General features: G+C 42.7%; 1 protein-coding gene across 4 annotated transcripts in view; it reads right to left on the bottom strand.

The window, feature by feature from the left end:
* The window catches only part of CSNK1G1 (casein kinase 1 gamma 1), a 126,594-nt gene that overhangs the window by 89,598 nt on the left and 13,544 nt on the right, over nucleotides 1-23,452 (bottom strand). For 3 of the 4 annotated variants that reach the window (XM_085300703.1, XM_085300704.1, XM_085300702.1), the window contains one exon: nucleotides 16,143-16,237. The gene's annotated coding sequence lies outside the window, so the exon portion shown is untranslated. Of the gene's footprint in view, nucleotides 1-16,142; nucleotides 16,238-23,452 lie in introns of those variants that run through there. The other variant, XM_085300706.1, reaches the window with a different exon arrangement.

Raw genomic sequence — 23,452 nt, 5'->3', positions numbered from 1 at the left:
TATCAAGTTCAGAGCCCACAAATGCTTTCAAGGTGGTGAGGGATGCTTCTTACTAGAAGGTCAGTCCTCAACAGGWCATGAACGTGAACAGACAGGGCCGAAGAAAACTGTAGACCTCTTAACTAGCAAGGGGTAAGAAGATTTAAGCTCAGCTTGAGCTGAAAGGTAGCCCTGACCAACTCAAAGGAGTACTGAGAACACTACTCTAACTTGGCCACGCACCAAAACGAACACAAGCACTCACCAGGTGTTTCCTCTGTGTAAGAACAAATTCATGTCAAGTGCCATCCAGAATCAGTGAAGTGTATGAAGAATAATGAAATGGGTTTTAGCTGTAGGTTCTCTGCACCCTACCTTGAAAGAGAAGGGCTCCAGATCCCCAGACTCAAGAGGTCCTAAGCTGGGCTTGTGACTGCCTGATGGAAATCTCTTTCCTCTGACTCCACCAATACCCAAAGGGGCCTCAAAAGGTGAAAAGGTGTAGGACAAAAAGTCACACAGTACGTCTTGTCAGCGTAAAATGTCATGGTGATGCAGATTCCTCTTTGCCTTGAGCCATCAGAGACAATGTTAAAGGTAGGCAGGTCTCACAGCAGAGCCCTAAACACAGCATACGGGCTCTCACGGTGTTCAAGAGGGCATAGCAACCCAAGAGCAGTATGTTCACCACCAGCAATCTGGATAAGGTTCTTTCCACCACTACACAAAGCAACAAATCCCTAGAGGAACGCCACTCCTCCACTAAAAGATCAGTTACGAAGGTGCATCAAACACAGGTGCATCTCCTAAGGATACCAAAAGGAAACTTTATGCRAATATCTAATTCAATGCAAAGATTTAGACAGCAAGCCCAGACACATACACACCTCAAATCAGGAAAGATTAATCCCAGTCTAGCTGTACCATGCAGGGAAGACTATCCAACATCAGTTAAAGCAAATCTGGCTGTAAGAGAGACTTCGTGCAGTAGTGTCCTACGGTATGGCAATATCCAGTGTCACAGAAACTGCAGCAGCTGTTTCACCACTGTACCACCTCATATGCTAAGGCATAGGCAAACAAATCCAAAAGCTGCTACCGAAGGGGGGCAGCAGCTCAGCATACTCCTTGCCCACTAGCACCCGATTCACAAACATCTCCCTATTTTTTATTTATTTTTTGTCTCCTCCCCCTCCTTAGGGGCAGCAAATTATGGAGTTATAGGATAAGCATTCCACAGTCATCTCTGCAGCTGTGCTACAGTCCCCAAATGAGCTCTTCAAGGAGGGGAAAAAAAGAAAAAGAAGAAAAACACCCCAAGCCTCCCCAAAGTACTATCCTATAGGTCAGTATCCTTACCACCTATGACAAATGACTTTTTCCTTTTTGCTGCCCCTAAAATTCAAGGCTTCCTTTTTCAGAGCTCCCAAMAGAATATCCTTCTGAAACAATTTAGCTGTCCAAAAAGACTGACCCAGGTAGTCTAAGCAATTGAAAGAAGCCAAGAATGATGTGCAGACAAAGCAAGATAGCTGCTGGAAAAGTAACAGGCCCCCTTGCAGGAGGACCAGAAGACGCTTTGGAGCTCTGTGACAGTTTTTTGGAATAGTTCAGTCTCTTGCCTTAAAAAAAACAAAAAACAAAAAACAAAAAACAAAAACAAAAAAAACAAAGGTCACTACTGCAGTTTTGCTAGTAGTTTTGATGTTGCCTCCTCCCCAGTGCAAGGTACAGGCTTGGTTACTGGTTCCATTCCATGCCCACAAGCAGCAAGATAGGATACACCTACACAAATATTATAAGCTCCATAAAACYTTGCACTTCCTCAGTGGGGTAATTATAACATAATAATCCCAAGATACATAGTTAGGCAGTCGCATATGTTCACAGAAAGTAAATATTTGCACCTAGTTACTTCCTCAATATGGCAAGAAAGTAGCCCAATCAACAACCTGCAATGGAATACCAAGCAGACGTCATACACAGTCCAGAGAGCAAGTCGCACAGGTTTTTTTTTTTTAAAAAAATGTTAGCTTGAAGGTTACCTTGCTGCTTTTTTTTGTTTTGATTTTTTTTTAAAACCTGAGGTATGCAAGTTGGTAATGGTTTAAGAATACTAATGTGTTGGAAGGATATTTCAGCTTTTTCCACACTTATTAGCAAGCACCATCCCATGATTGTCATTTCTGTATCTGTGCTTCATATGGCTTATCTTTTTATAAAACCACTTACACTACCCATCAAGACAAGGTTTGCATGCTACAGTAAGTAGTGAGTTTGGCATCAGGAGAGAGAGCGTCTCCAGACTTACAYACTCTTATTTCAGAGATACCTGGACAGGTTGGAGAATTGGGTGGAGAGGAACTTCATGAAGTCCAACAAGGGCGAGTGCAGGGTCCTGCACCTAGGGAGAATAGCCCCATGCACCTGCTGGAGGGCTGGGAGCTGACCTGCTGGAAAGCAGCTCTGCAGAGAAGGACCTGGGAGTGCTGGTGGACAAATTGACCGTGAGCCAGCAATATGCCCTTGTAGCCAAGAAGGCCAATGGTATCCTGGGGTGCATTAGGAAGTGAGTTGCCAGCAGGTTGAGGGAGGTGATCCTGCTCCTCTACTCACCTCCTGGTGAGGCCACATCTGGAGTACCGCGTCCAGTTTTGGGCTCTCCAGTACAAGAGACACCTGGAACTACCAGAGGGAGTCCAGTGTAGGACAAGATGCAATGGGCAAAAACTGATACACAGGTAGTTCCACTTGAATATAAGGAAGAACTTCTCTATTGTGAGGGTGAGCACTGGACCAGGTTGCCTAGAGAGGCTGTGGARYCTCCTTCTCTGGAGATATGCAGGGCCCGCCTGGACGCAASCCCGTCTAACATGCTCTAGGTRACCCTGCTTGAGCRGGGGGGTTGGACTAGATGATCTCCAGAGGTCCCTTCCAACCTCAACAATTCTGTGATACCTGACATAAAACAGCTCAACATACTACTACAGATCTGTGTGGCATGAACAGTTTAAGAGATAGCAACAAATATTCTCAGGTTTCTCATAAAGACAGTCTTGACAAGCTCTCGCAATCTCCTTTGGCTGTACCCATCCAGTTGATAGTGTTTGCTTTCACACACCAAGTTTGTGAAGTTTCCCTCCTTTTCTTAAGTATATCACAACTGTACAACTTTGAACCTGCAGAGTTCAGCCCACTTAGGAGACAGCACCATCCTTTCTTAGTCCACTTTGTTATCCTGAAGGTAAGTTCACAAATCAAGGTGGCAGAGACCAGGCTGCTCTCCTAGACATCATGTTGCCCTTTCACCAAAGGGGAACATCCACCGAGAAAAAGTTGTATTTTCAAGAGATGCAGTGAGACGTTAATGTCAGCAGTCCATGCAATCCCTGCATAGTGATGGAAGGCAACCATTTCCATCTGCACATTCATAGTGCGAGACAAGAGATGGACTATGCAGATAACCCTCCGTCTCCACAAAGAGATAAGCTAGTAATATCAATAGCTAGAAAGAGATATCAAGCTGCTGCAGCACATTTTTTTCCCCATCATCACAGCCAGATGTATTTAGTGACACTCTTGTGCTCAGGTGGCTGCAATGCCCAGCTCCAAGCATACAAAGTTCCAGTGTCTGCCAGTCTCCAGAACAACTACTGATAATCCTYGGTCTGCATCACAGCTCCATCCCACCACCTGACACTTATTTCCCAGATTAAAAAACAGTAGTCAGGCAGTAATCAAATTCCTCAGCTACCTTCAGTGGATGCTTCCAYTTGCCAAGGCATCTTGTCATTTTGACTACATCTACTCAAATTGAAGTTCTTCAACTGCAGAAGAGAATCACCACTGAAGTTTTTGTGAACAGTGAAAACAACCACGTCAGGTTACTACTGGGTACTTGATGTGAACAAGCATTACATTGCATCAGAACTGACAATACTGGATACCCACCCACAGTACATTTGGTTTCGAGCAATGACTGCAAGCAGCAAAAGCAAACAGCACTGACACAAGCATTCAAGCTTGCATGAATTTGATATAGCAACATCAGCTTAAGGCAAAAACACTTGTGTTACATGTCTCAGAAGCWGCTCTTAATATAAAGAGAATTTAAGAGAGGGAAGACAGGTTGGTTCTGGAAGTACTATTAGAAAAGTGAACATCTTCCCATATAGACTTAAGGACCTGGTGCAAACATTGTGTATGGTTTTACTAAAAGGACAATATATGAAGAGAGACAACCAAGTCCTTCTGTCTCTTGCAAAAACCTATCATTAGTTCTCAGCTAGCTCAAAGCACAGCATCTCCTCCAGCTTTTCTCACATCACTCCCAACTTATGTGGCTTGATGCCTTTCATTTAGAATTCATGTTCCTGCAATTATGTACAAAGTACAGTTCTTTTTTGTRAAAAGTGCTAATTATGTTTGCTCGTTTGGTTGTCAATGATTAATTTATATCTGAATAGAAAAATGGGTGAGATGACTCCCCAAGAAATAAAGCCAAAGAAACCCAAGGTTCAGTATGTTAGTATGGGAAATCAGCTGAAAAKATTTTAGTTTCAGAGAGAGAGAATTTTACAAGTCAACTCATCCTAGTTCTCTTCCTAGCCTACTGTTTGGGACTTTGCACAGTTCATAGCCTGGCTCTTGTTTGCTGTAAACTTGAGACATGCCTACGTAAAGTGGATATTATGCCAAAACAAACAAATCTTCCACCCGCTTATGGTCCTGCAATCTATTAGGAAGGAAAGGCAAGGCACAYAGCATTAAAACTATAAATACCAACAGGTATGAATGAGGGTATAGTTAAGTCCTACACTGTTAGCAAAAAGACTAAACAYTTTGCTCCATTTCCTAAAGGAATTTGCTTCCATGTTGGCCTTATGCATCAGAGTCCCTGTTTTGCAAGCTTCTGAAACCATTCACATAGTTCAATCCCATTTAACAAAGGCTTCAATGCTTAAATTTCTACAGACTTCATGCTAAAGCCAGAAGAAAGATACCCTCACACCTTCATTGAAGAAAATAATGAAGCACAAGCTCAACTATGCTGTGAAACACAAATGCACCATACAGGAGAGGAGCAACACTCATCTCTAACCACAAGAAAAGCTTCAGCACATCTGTCTGAATAAGTACTGGATTATACAGCCATCAAAACCATGTTTTACAGCTTCCATTCTCAAAGTGATTTAGTCCTGCAATACTACCAACATTCAAAAGACTGAGGCAAAGCATGCGCATCTCAGCTAGGCACCTTCCCCCCCCCCCCATGACGTCCATATGGGTGCAACTTTCCTCCAAAAGCATATGGTATAAGTTAGCTTTGCTGTTGGTTTGCAAACACAAAAATAAACATATCAGTAACCACATAAGGTTACTTGTTAACAAATGAGAGTGAGCATTAGGTAGGTATTTTAAGCTGGAGCTGGCTATTAAAYRTATAAAAGAAAGTTTAATACAGTAGGGAAATAGATAAAGTGACTGGAGGAGATGGGGGGGAGATAGTCTGTTCCCAGAGAAACCTCAGATGGTTATTCCTAGCCTGGATCCCCAGTCTGTCCTGTTCTGTTTGGGAAACTTCAAGGCAAAAAGTTGGAGGAAATACTCCACAAATTTTAGGATACGAGACTAAAGAACAAAACAAACAAAACCCACTTAAAAGGGGACGGCTTGAACAGGGTATTTTCAAACAGTCAAATTCAGAGCCATTCCTTACGACCAGTAATTCTGTTCTTAACAGAGTGGGCAGGATTATATCCTCAGGGAAATCTGAGGAGTGTTTTAATGGTCAAAGCAGAACAACTACCCCACGCAAGGTTGTGCTAAGAAAGATCACGTGATGAAAGGTCCTGTTTGATGTCCAAACAGGAGTAACCACATAAACTGAGGAAATTCTAAGCGCGGGAAGATGTAGGAAGAGCTCAGTGCTGCTGCATTTCCCTTTCTCTAAYGGCTTCAAAACAGCAACATTGCAGGGAGAAGCATAAACGTCACTCAAGAATCGGAGCAAAGCCCTATGATAAGGCTAAGGCAGCTCAAGTGAGTTTGGTATATAGAGTTGAGAAGATGCTTTTTGGCTCCCCCYGGATTAGTGATGGGGAGAAACTGAAGCCAACATAGCCAGCAAAGAAAAAAATAAGGAAGGTGCAGCTATTASAAGCAGCCACTAGTTCCCTTGGAGCTGGAGAAGAAAGTGGATATATTTTGGGAAAATACTTTGACTATAAAGCATATCTGCCATTGAACATAAGGTTGACTTCTAAGCTGGAAATTAGACTGGATGATCCCAGGTTACTTCCAGTTTCACATAGCAGCAGTATCAGCCTCCAGGATTTTCCTGCCAGTTTGATATTTTGCTGCTCAAAGCTTCACCTCGCCAGGTCATGAATATCAGCCTCGTAACAACTTGCAATCATTCCAGCTGCCCATGYTGCAATGAATGAGAAGCTCTAAGGGCTTCAGGGAGCTACTCATTCCAATCTTTAATTCTCACCAAGTCTAAAATCAACGTGTAGTTTATCTTTTAACATTAAGATATGCAGATTTTTATAGGAAAAGCACAAGGAAAGCACATGCAGATAACAATATTATTTTGCCCTGCAACACATGGCCTTGGCTAGTTACRACTGGCAGATTTCTTCACATAGAGCAACAATTTTGTTGAATACCACAGACAACACCTTATTCCAGCCTACTAGTTATAAGATCATGATCTAAAACATTAAAACATACTAATTTTCTCCCCTCCMTTCTCTCGCTGAGAAGAAGCGGTAGTGAAATGACCCTTCAGATTGCCATGGATCTACTGCACTATTCTGGGCTGGTGACACAATAGGAGCTTTGAGTCCTCCCACAAAAAGAAAAAAAAAGTAGGAATATTAAGTAGCCCAACGCAGCAGAGTGACTCCTACGGCCATCCATTTTCTTCTTTCTTCTGCCTGGAGGATAAATGCTTTCACATATTACCATGGACAAACTGGGACAGATCTGTGAACAACAAAAATACATAAGGCTTCAACAATGGGKTTTTTTGGCCCATTAAGAAACTCATCTCCTTACCATGGGAGAAGTCCAAGTGCTTCCACTACTAAGGGTCTCTCTGACCTCCAAAAGGTACCAACCTCCCATTCTATGTCCTCTCCCACCTCTAAATCAGTTAGAGAGACAGCCGAGCTGCCTAAAATATGCCATAGAAGCYGGATTATGGTCAAGCACCCCCTTTAAAGTACATTTTCAAAATGAATGACTTCATTACAGTATCTATTCCCATCTATCCAATTAGCACAACCTTGAGAAAGCTGATAAAATAAGCCCAGTTCTTCAGCCTACAATGCAGTTCTGCCACATTGGAATCATTTCTAGGTTTCAAAGCACAAAGGATGACTTTTATTTTAAAAAGTGTGTGATATACAAGCACTTACTGGGCATTATGTTTTAACACTATCAAAATACACTGTTTCACACTTTTGGACAGATTCTGCAGTTACCTTGTTCCATTCTCAGCTACAAAATATCACCTTGAATCACCACATGTAAATGAAAACGCAAGCCATTTACAGCTTAGCTTTCTCAGTCAAATCACGAGAAACTGCAGGTGGCACAAGRTATGAGGCATTTGGGATTTTAAGAAACTCATGCAGTGAAAGCGCAGGTGCAATCAGAACATAAAAACTGCAGTAAGGGAGACAGAAGATCCACATGGACAATCTCCCACCTTAAGTGGCCAGCAGTAGATCTCTAAGACCATGGAGCACAGGAAATGCATAGTGTTGGGAGTCAGGGACACACACACACACTTTATTTAATGACCCAAGGTGGTATTCTAATATGCAAAAATCTGCCCCGTTTCCAACCCCCCCCCCGCCATTGTATGAACTTGTCCCATTTCTTTCTGAACCTACSTAAACTTTTGGTGTCCATGGCTTGCAGAACAGTACCCTTCAGCTTGTCTCAAGTGAGATAGCTCCTCTTCATTTTGAACCCCTAGTTTCTGGGGCTAATATGAGACAAGTTGGGGTTCTTGCTCAAAGGATTAGCACTATGTCCCCTGAAGACAGCATCTCACAAAACAAAACATGATGCAGCTTTCAAAGATGCCAACTTGGACACTGACATCAGACAAAGCCTTTTCTTTTTCTTCGTTCATAAATGAGAACGAAGTGATGATAGAAAACTGTTTCATCACAGAAATTGTACAGATTTGATTCTAATTCAACTGAAGTAGTTTAGGAGAAAGGGACACTGAGGACAATCTGACATCTGCTGCCTTTTAGAGGAAATGCTAAAAGYTGGACTTTCCAGCACATAAAAACCTCAACCTTAACATAGGAACTAAATTCTYTTGGTCTGACAACCATCCTTCCGCACAAACTGTTTCAGCACAATCAGATGAAACTGCACACGGAGATAAAACAAGGCAATAAAATAGAGAGAAGGGGGAAGCTATTTAAATATATTCAGACGTCTTTGTGTAGGGTTGATCATTGCCTGGACATGTCTACAAAGTGCCAGTTAAATGTCAAACAGTTGGCATAAGCTAGGTTCTGTTGAGAGGGGGGTTCATTAGCTGCACTCTTTATCAGAATGACTTACCACAACATTGCAAATCCCCACTGCTGCTCGAGGCAGAGAAGAACGGACAATAACTATGTATTTACCAGCAGAAATTGCTTATCATTATCTGTCAGTTGGCTAGGAAGTAAGCAGGACAGCGCCTATCTGAAGCTTATCCTTTTGCTTCCATGGGGCACATGCAAAAGCACAACCTGGGATCTCTCACACCAAAGCATTCCCAAAAAGGATATAAAAGATGCCAGATGCCCAGGAACCAGATGCGCCACTGAATGGAGTGCTCCGTTACAAACGCACAACCAGCCAGCCGACATCCAGCACCTAGCAAATCAGGGCTTGTTAGCGTGGCTGTCCATACTGGTTCAGCTGCGCAGCAGTGGGTTTGGTTACTGCTAGGACTCTTTTGGTCTCCCTTGGAAGGGCCCTGAATACAGGCATCTCTTCCAGCCTCCCCTGCACACTTGCATGTTGAGAAAATAAAAGAATTAAGAAGGCACAGGTACTGAAAAGAAACATTCCTTGGACTACTGTGGAAGGTACAATTTAGCGTTTTTTATTTATTTTTTAAGAGGTCAGTTTTTCTGTAAAACAACCTTCCCAACTCACATGTCAGTATAAGCAAGCAGCTTAGGCCTGATCCATGTGGCGACCAGTTACAGGCCATGTCAATTAACAYGCTTTTCTGGTTTTCCATGGAAAARCAACCAGTAAGACTAGGCATCCATGCACCGCTGCAGAAAAGCTTTCGTAGATCTATTTATGGCATAACTACACACGGAGTTTGGGTGCAAGTCAAAGCTTCATTTGTGCTCTGTTTCTAGTTTGGATCTTATTGTAGCTCAGATACATGATGACATGTTTAATATTCAGTGAACTGCAAGTGCTGAAGCACTGTAAGAAGGTTCAAGTTAAAAAAAAATTACAAAAACTGAGAAGTGAAGCAGTTAAGCATTTACCTCCAGGTTTCTCATGACCTGAGGTACATAAAAAGTACGCAAACYTTTCTCAGTCAGCCATCAGTTTATCCCAGTAACATTTTCAGTAACACTTTTCATGTTACTGACTAGCTAATTTCAAGTGAATCCTCAAGTGGCTCCACAAATCCTCTAAAGCACCCTAGGAGTCTGAAAAGCTGCTTCCACATCACAGAATGGTTCAGGCTCTTCCACTCCATCTCCAGGGAAGTTAACAGACCATCATTAGCCTAGACTACGGCTGCCTTAGCCACCAGACTGAGGCTAAAAACCTGAAGCTAAGCAAAGACAGAGCAACTCCAACCCAAAGTTGCCTCCCCAAAGCCAGCAGCCATAAGTCACGGTCAYGGCTCTTCATAGAAGCAGACAGACAACACCCTGCCCAGGAGGTACAAAACAGCTTCACACTAGCAGTTCTCCCACTGGCACGCKACACCCTCAGGGGAGCAAGACAGACCTATTATTTCTTGAGCGCCGAGGAGCAGCACGTTCCAGCACTCATGAGCCTGTTGCTGGGGTTAGAGGGAGAGCTTTGGCATCCAGCATCCCCAAAACAGGCCAGGYAAATCAGAGCAGAGCCTGGCTGCACCACTCCCTGTTCCCACGCATCTCCTCCTGACCTTGCCTAGTCCTAGCTTTCTCCTCTGCCGCCGTCCTGGGTACAAGGCAAGGCAGACTGGATGTCTAAAGGCAAGCTTTAGCTGTCTCCTGCTGGCTGAAAATGACCGAGATGAGTTTGTAAGAAAAACTGAGTAGCCTTTAGGTTACCAGAAAAAGCAAGTCACATCCATGCCTGGTACATATCAGAGAAGTTTTAAAGATGGCTTAGCCAATTTAACATATAACTAGCTTAAAAGGCATGCCCCTACTCCTCCATCCATCAGACGCTCCCAGACTCTCCATTTCACTGGCTCTGGCACTCCAACAAAGTCCATGCAAGCCAACTCACCTCACTCACCTAGCAGTAAGTGAGCAGCTTTCTGTCAGGTTCCTGAGCTGAATCCTTACCGAGAGGTTAAAAAAAAAGAAAGTCGTGGAGCCAGCAGAAGGAAAGTTACAGGTAGATGGTATCACCCTTAGCAGCARCAGCAAGTTGTTACATACTGTAGCTCCATGAGATTAACAGCTAAGAACGTTGCAGACAATTGGACGTTTATGATTCTTCCAAGAACTCAAGATAAACGCACATTCTTGAAGAGTTTTGCTTCCTAAATATCAGCCGTTGTCTGGCAGTTTCCAGTAGCTCTTTTTGTATCCTGTCTAATAGCAGGACGCCAAGAACACAAGGGCTTTCATTTGCGTTAACCGCAGTAGAAAAAGCTTTAACTAAAACTGCAGCCACGTCTTCCACCCTCACATGTTTTTCAAGCACTAGAATATAGCATGACCTCCCTCCCCCATCCCATCAGGAGAAAACAGGATAGGAAATGCTAGATTTCAAAACTGGTAGATATTTACTAAGTAAAATATTTTGGTAGTATTAAAAAAAAAAAAAAAAGGAGCTATCTAGATTAGACTTGAAGAAGAAACAAATGCAAATTCCTGCGCAAGGAAGACAACAATAGATGACAGCAATAAGACCCAGTGAGTAGCCAGCGAGTACGTGAATCAYGAGCACATTTTAGTAAAGCCTTCCTTACTATCACCACAAGTATCACCACACACYTGTTTTTGAAAGTTACTTAAAACATGAACCTAACACAAGCAACACAAGAGAGAGGAGCTGGAGGTATTTCTTCAAATACCAGTCGCACATCTTCCTGGGAGACATGACAGTGAAGTTACCTCCCTCCCAAGTTATGTCACAATTTCGTGGGAGGCATCAAGAACTTCCAGAAAGGCATCCGAAAATGGGCTAGTATGCACTGAGATATCTAACTGAAACAACTGGAGCCTTTGTACTGAAGCCTGAAGTGCTTCCTGTAGAAGGTCAGTTTTATCTCCAGAAATACCTCTCACCTAAACAAGCAGATGCTCTGAACTCTGACACCTTGCAACCCTTTGCAAAGCTGTACTACTTTCCTCAATGTATACTTTGAGTATGGACCTGTCACTAACGCCCCTGGACAGAGGCCACTAAAACTTGTTCTTGAAGATCACCTATGTCACTTTTCATGTGTTTAGATTCCTCAAGAACGGCTGYGTCCTACCTGTACTGATCATGCTGTTCACAGATGTGCTTTTGGAGACGCTACAGTAGCTACTGCTTGTTCTGTACTTTAAGCTTAAGGTCAGACCATGCCTCAAGGCAAGAGGAGACTATTACAGCCGACTTGGTCCTCCCTCCAATACACACACACACACACACACACACACACACACACACACACACCTACCCCTTCATGTCAGAACTGCACAACAAGGGAAGCAGAACTGGATCTGGAAGAAAATATTCTTGGGGGGGAAGGGAAACCCTCACAGAATCACAGAATGGTTGGGGTTGGAAGAGACCTCTGGAGATCTTCTAGTCCAACCCCCTGCTCAAGCAGGGTCACCTAGACCATGTTGGACAGGAGTGTGTGTTAACACAGCACAGCTTAACTCTGATTTGTCTGGACTCTGCATGCCCAGAAAAAGGCCACATACTCTCCGAAGAGAACAAAAGAGCAAAACAGACCCAAGAATCTGGGTACCAGATCATTCACCCCCAGCATGGTGTCCCTGTGTAGTCTCCAGCACTGAGCTCAGCGCTCCTCAAAGGCCTAGAAAGAGCATGTTTCAGAGAGAGGCTGCTTGAACCTCTCAGGAGTTACTATCAGGACTCTACTCACCCCATACCCCCTATAAAACATTAGGCCATCAGCTCTGCTCCCAGGAGGCACTGGCAGATTAGATGAGYGACTTACCAACAAAACTGGTGACTGGATCATGGCCCGCAAACCATTAGCAGTACTCAGAAGACCCAATACACATGCAGCAGGGCACTCTCCCCTCTTTTACCTACCTGCGAAACGAGACAGCAGTTGACCTCCCATAGAGATGTTAAATAACCAGAATGAGCCTAGCAAAGAACAAGACCATGGAAGACCTGTGGCTAGATAAGAAGCCTAGATGACAAGAATTCACAGCAGCATCAGCACGGCAGCATATCCACCAGAGAGATTAGGCACATATAGCACTAATTGCCCAAATAATGCCAATTTCCCTGAGACAGTTGGATTTTTCCTCAGAACAGTACATTTATGGAAACATTAAAAACTACAGAGAAGGCTTCATGCTGTACAATAAAAAAAARRAAARRAAAAAAAAGAAAAGGATCCATCGTTGTTCTAATCAAACTGCAAATGTGCACTGGGTTTTTAAGCAAGTAAATGGAAATCATGCTGACATACAATTGTTCCACCCCCGGGTTCGCCTTCACACATTTCTTAGAGGTCATTTTTAAAGAATTAAGCCTTGTTCAGCTAAACATCTGGTGGCTGTTGCTAGAGGAAACAGACTATCTGCAACATTTGAGCAAAAAATAACAAGTCACAAAAAAGCAGACTGCATAAGCAAGAACAAACGTTTTCCCAGCATACCAATCTCAAATGTTACATGAAATACTAYGCTTGATTTTGAGGTTAGAACATAGTGTTACTTAGGTATTGCATACAGGTTAACTTCAGAGATTCAAATTCTCTAAGTTCRTAAAAATATAATCATGTTGTATTATAATCAATATTCTAGCTAGCAGCAGCCCTAAGGATTTTTTAGAAGCAGTTCTGCTGGAGAAAGAGGAATTACAGGTTAAAAGGGGATCAGTTCAGCTCCAGGCATTTTCAGATTTATACCAAGTATAAGTTGAGAAGCTATGCAAGATGGTTTTGGTCATTAACTGTTTGATTTAGGGCCACCATGCTTAACAAAACAAGTATTTCTGTTTAACACTACAAAGCATCTTTTCAGTCGCTGTCCTTTTTACTTGGGATTTATCAGTTCGAGTTCAATGCCCAAAAGGTAAAGCTACATGACACTAAACTAGAAGCTTGATTTTGTGAGAAAAAGCTGAAAGCTGAGAAGAAGCTCTAATGACATTATCATTCGAAGCCCTAGGACCAAACCAGAAGCCTTACAAGATCACAAACGGGCTTTATAGATCATGAAGTCCCGCATCAGGGGACACAGCATTCCWGAGAACATCTTAAGCAGAGTAACACTAATATACTGGAATTGCACTTCACATTATGTACTCTTCTACAAATAGATATCACTGTTCTTTGAGGAGAGCTTTAGCACTTAAATAATCCAGAAGTCTGATGGATGACTAATACAACTAGAAAGCTTCGAGCACAGAAGAATATTTTCAGTACCACTCACTCATCAGAACCACACAATACGCAGCTGCTGAACAGCGGAGGCACCTAAGGCTTTTGCTACCATCGCTCTCTCTCTTTGTTTTTTTTTCTCTCCAAACCACACACAAAGCCTTTGGTTGCAACTAGCTTCCTCCAGCACTCCACTCCACAGAGAAGTCCACTCTGCAATCAGCCTCAGCTGCTTAGACGTTATCTTGTACGTGTTACCACTGGTCGAGGAATATCTCATATTAGTATGCAGTGAATCTCTCTCTCTTTTGTAGAAAGCCCCTGCAAAGCACCACTCACTGAGCCAGCAGACACACACCCCATGTGCAACTGTTTAAGCTGGGAGTTTCACTGTTGCGCTTGTTTGTTTATGCTATCCCCCCAAAATTGCTCCTAACACCAGGTTCCTCCAAATGCTGTGGATATGGTGCTGCAGGCTCACCAAGCACATTGAAGGAGAACAGAGCCAGGAGCTGACTCTTCACTCCTACGGACAAAGCGTTTCCCTATCACCAGCGCAGGAGCTGAGGCCGCATCAATGCTGAGAATAAGCCAGGCCAGCGCATCTCTGCTGGAGGGGCCTGAGGCAGGGAACATTCAGGTGAGGATACAAACGGTCCTTGAAGAGCAATGACTTGAGCCGGTGTGCTAGCCTACAGAGAATTATGGGCTAACGAAAGCATGACATGGGGCATGTTTAAATAYGAAGAAGTTAAAACACACAGAAAAATAAGAGGCAGGAGGCAGGAATGGGATACAGGTGCAGGCAGGTCAGGAGCAAGATCAGTGGCTGAGACRGCACCACTTTTTCAGTCTTGAAACTGATAAAGAATTTCCGTAATACATTGTCAACCTCTACTATATATTAAAAGCAAGGGAAAAGTACACTTGGCTTTACTCATTATATGATTTGGTATTCATATTGTCCAACAGTCTCTGCTTAAAATCCACATCTGTGTGCAAGTGACTGACCAGAAAGCAAGTGGTGGTGGTGTGTGTGKGGGGGAAATTGGACATCTTGAATTGGGCAGAAGCTTCTCTCAAGTGAAAAAAGCATGCTGATTCCAAACTCCACAGAAACCACTTCATCTGATAAAAAGGTTCCCAAGATCCCAAACATGCATCAGGCAGGGATGAAGAAAAAGAACAAGCCAATGACTTCAAGCCACACAAGAAACCATCCACAACATCATGTCAATGGCATGCTTCTTTAGACTCCAGCAGCTTATCTTTAAGACAAAAGAATATGAAATATAGCACAGTTGGATAACTACAGTCCCTACTGGATCCACAGAAGGATATTAAAAGCACCATACTGCACCAGTCTGAACTGCTCAAACTAAGAAGTTTCAAGGAATTAATGACACTCATACTACTGGCATCAAGAGGGAAATTGCTTTTAAGGGCTAAAATGGCAAAATAATGACATACAGTATGAAGCAAAATTGACAACACATTTCTCCTTCGGGCTGGAAGCATGAAACTGTTCCTGCCATGCTCCYCTCATCCCTTCCCTCCCCAACCCCCCACCCCCTACTTAGTTGAGACTACCAAAACTCAAAAAGCTCATTAGGCTTTCTGTATGAGAAATATAAAACAGAAATTACAATTTAGAAAGAATTTGTTCTGTGAAGTCACTTTATCCAAACGTAGAAACAGCATTTCCAAAAAGATTTTTTTTTCATCACTGATCTCATGAAACAGGCAGTAAGTGTCCTACATATGCTGAAGTCAAACACTCTCACCAAGGAGCATTACTTGCTTTGCTCTCAGTTCTGGAAAGAAAGTTCTCAACATCTACAATTTTTAGTTTTCTGCTTATTTCATAACAAAGTTAAAGTGCTTTTAGAGAAGCTTCCAGTTACTCATGAAAGACTTTGGACTCTCCCCTACTTTATAACCTACCCAGCTTGAACAACTTCCCTATAAAAGGTATTCATCACAGACAACATCCTTACAGTTACCTGGTTTCCGGTTCRCAACACACGTTTCTAGAACTAAAGCTAAGGAAATTCAATCAGGGATGCAATTTGCATTMAGTTTTCAGACAAATTATTTCTGGTAAAAAACAAAACAAAAACCCAAAACACAGCACTGACAGAATGAAAAATACTGAAATGGAAACATGGAATAGAAATTGAGGAGCTTTAATTCAGATCTCTAAGCGTCCTCCTGCAGGTTTGATGGACACTTCATGTACTTTGGCTAGATGTTACTGAATTTTATAGCATCTCCCCTTATAGATTTTTTTTTTTTTTTTTTTTTTTAAGAATAAGGATGGGAGTTGCGTGCTAAGACCTTCCAGAATATCAAGTCAAATGACACTCACCATATGTTTCGTAATTCACTTGTCTTTATTATCCAAAATCACAGCGTAAGCAAATACTGGGGCATCAGAGCAGCACAGCAGCTAGCCAGTCATACCTGTAGAGATTTTAAAAAGAAGGAAAAAAAAGTAAACACTTTAGAAAGTCTAAATGCAACAGCTTCCAATATTGCTTTGTACTTTACAGAGCCAAACACCTCTTCCTATAGAAAAATCTAGTATTTCTCCTTACAACAAATCAGGGCATGAGTTTTCACTCAGAAGAGGACAGTGTTTTTCTTAAAATACAGATGTTTGACTGCTCAGTGATTATGGTTTGTGTTTTCAGTAAGCTGCTTTCCCACCCTGGCAAACAGGATCCCAAATGTGAACACCCAGGAGGCAGCATCCTTGGGTTGACTACATCTCCCGAGATGCTCCAGGCTCTTTGGTCAGAAGGAAGCATAAGGGGGTTTTGTCTTTGTTTCTCGTTTTTCCCTCCCCTCAAATAACACCCTCCAAAAGTGCATAGCTCATACGGCAGAGCAGGGCTCAAACACCAGTTTGTAAGGATGAGTGCTTCATAAGGGGTGATACCAAGGCTGAACCAAAACTGAATGGTTTCAAAGTGTTTCTGGAAAATAACTCTACCCTGGATGACCAGATACAGGCTGCTTCATTTTTTTCAAAACTTAGGCATTTGGCTTCCGTTTGAGAAGTGTGCACTGTTCAAACACAAATAAATTGAAATGAGCAAGTTCAAGTTGTGAAGAGCTTTAACAGCCATCTAGAACATAGGCTCATCTGACACACTGAACTACAAGGCAGACTTCCCCTACACACAACGTGCTCTGCAACATAGGCTCATCTGACACACTGAACTACAAGGCAGACTTCCCCTACACACAACGTGCTCTGCAACATGCTATAAGGAGCCCCTGGCTCCCAAATATCTAAGTGCATTCAAAGTCTATCCCTAAGCTAGAACTTTTCTTATTTTCCAAATTATTACAGCAGAGGTAGAAATTTAAGAGTTCATACCACCCTTTGATACTACTGCTTCCATAAATACATGTCAGGGAAAAGAAGTGTGGTCTACTCTCTACTCTGACTGGCAAAAGTAAGCTTTTGTCTTTGAGAAAGCCCTATGCTCTACATTAGCAAGAAGAGTRTTTTTTGGCTTTTCTCCAACAGCAAGCACAAGATGTGTCAAAGTCACGATTACCCAAGAGTCACCACTTGGACCGAAGCACGCAGGARTTTGGGTCTACCTCTGTCCTGTACTTTTATAAGCTTCTTGCTAGCCTATGTTCTCTCCATATCGCTCATTATTTCTTCCCTCAAAAAGCTAGGTTTGCTCAGTTGCATTTTAAGAGACTTCAAAAAGTCTTAAAGAGCTCACAGCAGCTATCATTATTAATCCTTGACTTCAACTACCCAGCACCAAATTGTGAGCAAAGCCAGCCGCTGGGATGAGGAAAACACACCACTTACAGCTTCAGCTTAGAAGGTCTAAGCAACACTCATCCATCCAAAACAGAAAGACATCAGGTAGCTGAATATAATCTCCCTGTATCAGGCTTCTTTTAAAGCATTAAGGAAAACTTTAGAGCCTAGCACCAAGTAAAATTAGATTATTTGACCCAATCAAAGGCCACAGGAAGAACCAGCCAAACTCGAACTCGGCTAAATTGCAGAGGACATGCAAGCACCTATACATAGAGTCAAAGTGGGATTGCAGTGCTTTTTATTGACTTGACAACCCAATCTGTACAGCACTCTTGAGCACAGACCAGATGGACTATCCCATGAACCTGACACATCCATTTAAATGCTTTTTGACCTAGGGAAGCTTGCTCATTTTCCACCTTCAACACATCCCAACACTGCAGCTTGGGAGAGTGGGGGAGGAAGTACTGCACAGAAACRCCATATTGAGATATTTGGTCAAAAACTACCTCAGTTTGTTGATATAAATAACCTCCAAGAAGTACTGGCATCTGCAAACACAGCAGCTAAGCAGAAAAACCTATTTATAATGCGCTCTAAGTTACATTTATTTACTTAAGAAATAAAAGCAAATAAATCATCTCAAGCTCTGCTAGGGTTAAGGCCTGAAGCCAGGAATTACATATTATTCACGTCCTGCTTGACGACAAGAACACAAGCGCATTATGGAAGAACCAAAGTGTAACTTAAATTCCCAACATTGGTCAGTCCCTACAACTTCCTGCTAGTAAGGCCAAGTTACAAAACTCCGGCCGTGCTTCAGAAAACCAATTTATTARGAGACCTTTCAACCCGCAGCACAGCAAACAGGACTCCTCCCTGGCTCTCCCACATTCCCATAACAGCACGTTCTCATACAGGACTCCCAGGCTCACGAGAGCATTGGAGACTTGAAAGCTGGATTGAGCTCATTTTCTGACTCACTCCTGCATCAACATTGCTGGGCTYGTCCAGAAGCCCTGTCCAGTACCAAGGCCTCTCAAGCAAAGCATGAGGGACCCTAGGGTAATGAGAAGGACTTGGCTTATGATTGCAGCACACGTCAGAGCAGCAACCTGCACGAGAGGCTGAAAACCTTGTTCAGCTGCCAGTATGGCACAAAACAGAAAGCCAACCCTCATAGCAAAGCAGCAGCAATGGTGAACAAGCTTGAATACATATGGACAACTCGGTTGGTGCGCAGGTTTATCATGGTAACGAGTTCCATTTTGTCTTAACACTTTCAGCAAGCTGTACAGCTTACGCAGAGTAAGAGGGGCTTGTGCCTCTTCTGAAAGGGAAGATGAAGGCTGAGAAGAGGGAAGGAGAATGAAGGAGGCAGTCTGAAACCAACAGCAAGATAGACATTTTCCAGCTTTTGACAGACAATTAAACTTTTGCATGTTCATTAGTACCTCCAGCCACTTTGCCCATTTCCTTTGGCATCTCCTTGAGAGCACTAGCTAGGCTTTAGGGTTACACATGCCCTGGCACAGATGCCAGGCTGAACTGCCCAGACCTTGGCTTTGCACAACGATACGGAAGTAACGCAGAATCTGCTTTCAATAAGGTTGCTTTGGTTTCCCCCCAAAAAAACTCTTCGKGAAAAATTTATTTTACAGAACAAGGATTTTACAGAATGCCAAAAAYGTACGTGAAACATTTGGGGAGCTAGGCATGAGACCCAAGCAGCTGTACTCAGGACATACTCCTCTGCATCACTTGACATAAGCAAGGCGAAGGCACCTGCCTGTTCTCAGCACAGTGCCAACAAGCAGCATTTCTGTTCAGACCTCAAAGGCCACAGCATTCAGACAAACACTATCAAATCAACTGGGGAAGCTCCGCAGGCACCAAAATCCTTTTCCAGTTGTCAGTGAGAGAAAAAAGGCCACACCAGAAGCTTTAAGCTTCACTACATGTTTTTCTCCATTATTTTTCAAAGCTAGATGAGAAGTCAGCTTCTGAGCTTGCTTTAGTCGCAACAGAGTAAAAACTAATGTCCCTGAAGGCAGCTCATGAATAAATAATATTTGCTACCTTTGAGTACACAACCAGATCTTTCATCTCCTCCAGGACCTGGGGGGGGATCTGTGCCAGTCAGAACAGAAGTGATTCCCAGAGACAGAGTACTTTCTAGTTTGGGCTATACTGCACATACTTTTTGGCTCCCAGAGGAAGACACAGCTTCTGTCATAGCACCGAAGACAACTCTATAAAATCATTTTTTATTCGTTCTCTCGGGAAGCTGGTCTACAGACAGTTTTGAAGTCTTTTGTATTTAGTCTTGTTATTATTTGATTACTAGTTAGCAGCACAAAACTCTGCATAATACTTAAGAAATCCATCTTTAAAATGTATTACCAAATGAAAGCATGGCAACATGATAAAAAAAAATCTAACCTAACGGACACTTCTGCACTGCAAAGTCTTCACACAAAGGTAAGAAATCTCCAAATAGCATTAGATGCTGGAACAAAACTTTAGTAGCCAACGTGACGCTCCAGCACTCATCTTAAGTTTGAACAACGAGAAGCTTGTTCAGCCACACACAGAATTTGAATCAGCGCTCCAGAAACCAACGCAGTCAGTCTTCAAACGAGCCACTATCAGGCTTGGCTCAAGACATGTGCAAGTCAGCAAATTTTAAACCAAAGAGTTCTACGGCCATATGAAGAAATAAGGTCTTTGTAGACCATTGCTGGTGCACAAGAAAGTCCTTTCAGAAGAACTCACTGTCAAACAGCTTTGGCATAACACCTGGAACACATTACTGTTCCAAGTCAAATATACAGAGACAAACCTCCAAAATATTAATCCAATTTCAAAACTTCAAAGGTACTAACATTTTTAAACACTCCAGAGATCTAAAGCACCTTCAGTGGCAGTGAGGAAACTAGTAGGAGCATCTGTACATACTAAAGCCTCACCCTCAATAGGCAACTTCAAGGCAGAGTCTGCCTAACGGCTAAAAGCAATAAACAGATGAGTTCGTAAAATGAAACATTCCTCTCCTATTCTGCCAACACACAAGGAATGCCTCTTTGGCAGGGGAAAGTTGGCACGACAATCAGAGTTCAGCAAACTTAAGCTGCATGTTATGTGCAAGAGCAAAAGAGTGAGGAAGGAGCAAGGAAGGATCACTTAAGCTGCGCAGTTACGTGAGCGTTTCCCCTCAAAAACATTGCCAAGTTAAGGCAGCTCCCAACATACCACTCTGCCTTGTTCCTATCACACTGGTACCCTCTTTGCTAATGAGGGGATCACGCTACAGACATGCTTTAAATACTCATTTTATCTTCTCTGAGGTTGGTTCCCTAATCTGGTTCATCCAGCCACCTTACAAGAAGGTAGGATCAACGCAACCAAGGACTACTGAAGGCTAAGAACTCATTTTAGCAAGGAAACTGCTAGATATGTGACTATTCAGGTTTAGCTCAGGTGGTTAGGGCATGGTGCTGCTAATGCTAAGGTCGTGGGTTCAACCCCCACACAGGGCTATGCTGAGGGTTYGACCAGATGATCTCCAGAGGTCCCTTCCAACCTTATAATTCTATGATTACCCTCACGTTGTTCCTTTTTCTTGCCTTATTTCCCTCCTTTACCCAACCTGAAGTCATTCTGAAGCCGATAGGTTTTCCTTAGGATTTCCAACCACATGGCAAAACTCCTTTACTCTTTCTTCCATCACAGCTTCAACCATGTGGCAAAACTTCTCCTCCAGTCTTACCCACATCAGAGCTCCACTGTTAGGTGCAACAGAGAACTCTGTGCTTAGCCTTAGCCCACATTTTTAACTTCAATCAGACGAGAGTAGCTCAAAGATGCCACCTGCACCTCCATCTACATACTGCTCTGGTTGCTAACCCATTAAAGATCACRAATGGATACAGCTCTGAGGAGAGCATCAAAACAACTAAAACCTCCGAATGCCAACAGAGCTGAACCTAAGAATGAGGCCCATTTAGCTTAGTTTTGAGTCTGAAACTGTAAGTAGATGCCTGGTATACAGAAAGAAGAGGGCAAGTGTACACAACTTCTCTGTGCAACTTTTCCAACCTCCAAAATTATTTTTAATTCTGSCCCTTCCCAAGTCAGTTATGTTTCTGCATATTCAGTAATGCTTAATGGAATTTCATCATGAGCTTGCCCAGTCTCCCTCTGAACCCGCACGACCTTTCTGCAGCCCCAACATCCTTTGGCTGGTTCTGAGTGTTATTCATTGCCTGAAAACCAACCTCCTTCTGTTTGTTCTGAACCTACCTCCAGTTTTTGCYCCCAAATCTCGTAATGGGAAAGAGCGGATCATCCTCCCACAAGGCCGCTCTTGACTGTATTGATTTGACCTAACCTAGCTAACATTAAAGGATTAGCAACGGATGAAAACGAGCACTTCTTGTCAGAAGGGACATGAAGAAAGAGATCAGCTTTGACCGTACAGAATAAGCAAGCAGCATTTTCTGCCAACTAGCAGTAGATATTAAAACTACGCCTGGTGCGCAGGTAAGCAGCAGTGTGCCACAGAGGACCCAAACGATCACGTTAAGGTTGTTTGCAGACTAGGTTTGCCCTCAAAAGACAGGAAAGCAGCAGTACGAGGAGGGGAACGAGTCATATCTTGTTGGGTAAATTTTCCAGTCTTTTCCGCAGAAASAGATAGTTACATTCAAGACCTGAAGGAGAACAGAGTACAAAGCTGATGGCCTTAATTGCACTTTAGAAGTAAAGCTCCTGTGCAGATGCAATAATTTACAAATTCCTCTCTGAATACACCCTAAAACTGATATCTACATTTGTTCTGCTCAAATGAAAAAGAAAGGTCAAAGCCAGTAGAAGTTATTCTGGCACTGTACTTGGGCAGTACTCAGAACAATATTTATCTGACACTTAAGTAAAAAAGAAAAACACTGCTGCTTGCAAAAGCCTTGCAAATACCACTCGAAGTATCACTCTCCGTTCCCCTAATTCATGGGTAGCCCATGTTTCAAACACAGCACCACAAGAACATCTAGATCTTAATTTTGCCCTTACAAAGGAAACTTTTGAGTTATATACTGGCACACCCGAGTGCAATCTCTGTGCATGTAAAGGTTTGACATTCCTCATAAGCCACTGAAACCTGCACATATTTCTACAGCTTGCATAACAAGAAGGTGGTTTTTGTTAGTAGAGAGATGCTGAAGACTTCAGAGCTGATGCCAATAGTCTTTCTGATGAAAGGGCATACTCAGATGAACGGTGCTTTAAATAAGACTAGGAGATTATTAAATTTAAAGATAACAGGTAGACAAGTTCAGAKAGAGTCCCATTTATAACACATGAATACCTTAAAAAGAAATTCTTTAAATCTTTTGAATCATTCAGAACAGACTCTTGCCTTCTCCAAATTATGTTTCATTACACGAAGTTTTCACTGCCTATACTTCCTGGAGGTATTCCCAGGTGGGAGCAAGACTACCTGCTTCCAGTAGTAAGGATCATCTGATACTACATGGCTCAGTGACATCTCAGCAAGGCTACTCCTCCCCYGTCCTCTGGGGCTGAGGATGCTCACTAAGACAGTTATGTTCYACACTTCTGTTACTAGCCTCCACTCCTGAAACTTTGATCTGTTTGATTCAGTCTACAAATTTYGAAGAAAAAACAAACTGGAAAAGCCTACTTAAGAGAAGTTTACTTTTCATTTCCAGATGACCAAAGCTTTTGCAGAACAGATACGTGAGAAATTGTAGCTTGAAAGAAAGCTATTGTCGGACCCTAGGAAAAACCAAGTACACATCCTGAAACAAACCATCTGCTTTTTTTTCTCRTATAAGAGCTACCAAAGCAACAGCTAGCCCCGAGTT

The sequence above is a fragment of the Rhea americana genome, unplaced genomic scaffold, assembly GCF_003343005.1.
Source record: "Rhea americana isolate MKP2758 unplaced genomic scaffold, rheAme1 scaffold_168, whole genome shotgun sequence".
NCBI lineage: Eukaryota > Metazoa > Chordata > Aves > Rheiformes > Rheidae > Rhea > Rhea americana.
This window is presented reverse-complemented; position numbering and strand designations above follow the sequence as displayed.